Raw genomic sequence first — 3,635 nt, 5'->3', positions numbered from 1 at the left:
TTTGAGTTTTTTTTTAATTTATTTTTTATATTTTATTTATTTATTTGACAGAGAGAGACAGCGAGAGAAGAAACACAAGCAAGGGGATTGGGAGAGGGAGAAGCAGGCTTCCCACCGAGCAGGGAGCCTGATGCGGGGCTGGATCCTAGGACCCTGGGATCATGACCTGAGCCGAAGGCAGACGCTTAACGACTGAGCCACCCAGGCGCCCCTTATTTGAGTTTTGAAAGAGTCTCAAAGTGTGTTCATCTGTGTATGTGGTTATGTGTGTTTATATGCGTGTGTGCAAGAGATAAAAGAAATTTCTTTTTTTTTAACATTTTATTTACTCATTTCGAGAGAGAGAGAGAGAGAGAGAGAGCACACAAGCCAAGGGGGAGCAGCAGAGGGAGAGAGAGAAGCAGGCTCTCTGCTGAGCAGGGAGGCTGATGCGGGGCTCGATCCCAGGACCCTGAGATCATGACCTGAGCTGAAGGCAGCTGCTTACCCGACTGAGCCGCCCAGGTGCACAAAAAGAAATTTCTGAAGGAAGAAATAAAAACAGCAAGAAAAAAGAGAGAAAGGAAAATGCTCAACAGCATTAATAATCAGGGAATAAATGTTTCAAGAACAATGGAAGAACTTTTTTTTCTTAACCTATCAGATAACATGTAGCCTTGGTGAGGCTGTGGGGAAACTGGGGTTATTCTTGCCCCTGCTGTTGGAAGGTTACATCACTACGAGTTCTCTGGGGGGGTCATCGCTGGAGCAATTATGGTTCTAGAAATAGTATCGCAGGGGCACCTGGCTGGCTCAGTCAGTAGAGTGTGTGATTCTTGATCCTGGGGTCATGAGTTTGAGCCCCACATTGGGTGTAGAGATCACTTAAAAAAATTCGAAATTGTTATGCAGATATTATGGAACGAGTACACAGGAAAATACATATATAGAAGATGACCACTGCATTGTTGATAATATTGAAAAAGGAGAATAACTAACCTAGGGCAAGGGTTATATAGTGTCACATTTACATACTCTCGATACCACGAAGCTTTTTTTTTTTTTTTAGTTCGTTTGTTTTAGTAATCTCTACACCCAACATGGGGCTTGAACTCAGGACCCTGAGAACAAGAGTCCTAGGTTCTTCCTACTGAGTCAGCCAGGTGCCCCCGGAATACAGTGTAACTCTGATGAATGAGATGTGCTGAGTAGAAGGGGCGAAGGATGCGAAGGATAGTGATGTCCACTACTTACCTGGAAAGCAAGACGATGAGTCGGATTGAGGAATAGACAGAACAGGGTTTCTCAGCTTTGGCACTACTGACATTTGGGGCCAAGCAATTCTTTGTTGGGGGGTGTCCTGTGCATGGTAGGGTGCTTAGCACCTTCCTTAGCCGCTACCCACTAGGTGCCAATAGCACCCCCACCCCAGTGGTGACAGCCGAATGTCCCCAGACAATGCCAAATGTCCCCATAGGGAAAAGAGCTCCCCAGTTGAGAAGCACTTAGATAAAGAGATGGAGAGATGGAAAGAGGTGTGATCAAGGGGCGCCCGGGTGGCTCAGTCGGTTAAGCGTCTGCCTTTGGCTCAGGTCATGATCCCGGGGCCCTGGGATCGAGCCCCACATCAGGCTCCCTGCTCAGCAGAGAGTCTGCTTCTCCCTCTCCCTCTGCCACTCCCCCTACTTGTGCTCGTGTGTGCTCTCTCTCTCAGTCAAATAAATAAATAAAATCCTAAAAAAAAAAACAAAAACAAAAAAAGGAATGTGATCAAGCAAATACAGAAATGGTAAAATCTAGATGGTGGGTATATATGAGTGTTCACTGTAAAAATTTTTCCATTTTCCTGAGCTTTTTCATAATTAAGTGTTTGAGGAAAAAGAACGAAGTGAATCTATACTCTCTGTTACCTTTTTTTTTAAGATTTTACTTTTTATTTTATTTATTTTATTTTTTAAAGATTTTATTTATTTATTTGACAGACAGAGAGCCAGCCAGCAAGAGAGGGAACACAAGCAGGGGGAGTGGGAGAGGAAGAAGCAGGCTCCCAGCGGAGCAGGGAGCCCGATGTGGGGCTCGATCCCAGGACCCCGGGATCAGGCCCTGAGCTGAAGGCGGACACCTAACAACTGAGCCACCCAGGCACCCCCTGATCACACCTCTATCCATCTCTCTAATGCAGGCGCCCCATAAAATATTACTTTTTAAAGTAATCTCCACACCTCACATGGGGCCGGAACTTACAACCTAAGATCCAGAATTGCATGTTCTGCTGACGGAGCTAACCAGGTTTAAAAACCTACCTGGTTCTTAAAGATATGCAAGGACATAAAACTGAGTAATAAAACCGGACACAAAGGAAGCGTTCATGGCTTTCACTTCATGTAACATTCAAAAACAGGCAAAACTAACTTGTGGTCATAGAGGTCAGGGTATTGTTACTTTTAGGGGGACACCAACTGGAAGAGAGTGAGAAAGAATCTTCTCACTCTGGGGAGCTAAGAATGTTTTATATCTTGGGGCGCCTGGGTGGCACAGCGGTTAAGCGTCTGCCTTCGGCTCAGGGTGTGATCCCAGCGTTCTGGGATCGAGCCCCACATCAGGCTCCTCCGCTAGGAGCCTGCTTCTTCCTCTCCCACTCCCCCTGCTTGTGTTCCCTCTCTTGCTGGCTGTCTCTCTCTGTCAAATAAATAAAGAAAATCTTAAAAAAAAAAAAAAAAAGGAATGTTTTATATCTTGATCGGGGTGCTGTTTACTGGGGCATATACATACGTAAAAACCCATCAAGCAAACGAAGTCAATGCTAAGTGTTGAGGGGTGAGGAATATAGTGGCTGCAACTTATTTGAAATATATATATAATAAAAACAGAAGGGTGGTTGGCTGAATGGAGGAATGAACAGCTGGATAGATGGGTAACAGAAGAAATGCAGCAAAATATATGAATTGTAGAATCTAGGTGGTAGGTAATGGGGTTCACTCTACAGTTCTTTCAACTTTGCTATCTGCTTGAAACATCTTCATAATAATGTCAGGGAAAATAAATAAAGCCATAGTGCCGTGCACTTAAGATTTGTACACTTTACTATATGTAAGTTACATCTAGATTTCTCTCTCTATTTTTTTTTTTTAAGATTTTATTTATTTCAGAGAGAGAGCCCGTGACAGCATGAACGGGGTGAGGGGCAGTGGGAGAGGGAGAAACAGGCTCCCCGCTGAGCAGGGAGCCCGATGTGGGGCTTGATCCCAGGACCCTGGGATCATGACCTGAGCCAAAGGCAGACACTTAACCAACTGAGCCACCCAGGTGCCCCCCGCCTCTAAATTTTTCTTGAAGTCCAAGGTACACGGTTAAGTGAAGAAAAGGAAACATGAGTTACTGCATTAGTAAGTATAGTCTGCTTTTATTTACTTTAAAAACTTTGCAAGCTGATATTGATTTGTAAATCTAAGCTAGGAAACCAAAGCATCAAATAGTTTCTCACACATGCTTGCAGCTCCCTGATCAGTGGGCTTGTCTAAAAATGCGGATTCTTGGGCTCTATCTCAGGCCTTTGGAATCAGAATCCCTGGGAGTGGTGCCCAGGAATCTGCATTTTAACTAGATTTTCTGATGCTCATTATTTGAGACACTTAGACGGTGAAAAAGGGGGGGGG

This window comes from Ursus maritimus, unplaced genomic scaffold, assembly GCF_017311325.1.
Source record: "Ursus maritimus isolate PB19 unplaced genomic scaffold, ASM1731132v1 scaffold_19, whole genome shotgun sequence".
In the NCBI taxonomy this organism is placed as follows: domain Eukaryota; kingdom Metazoa; phylum Chordata; class Mammalia; order Carnivora; family Ursidae; genus Ursus; species Ursus maritimus.
The sequence above is the reverse complement of the archived record's forward strand: the minus strand, read 5'-3'. Positions refer to the sequence as shown.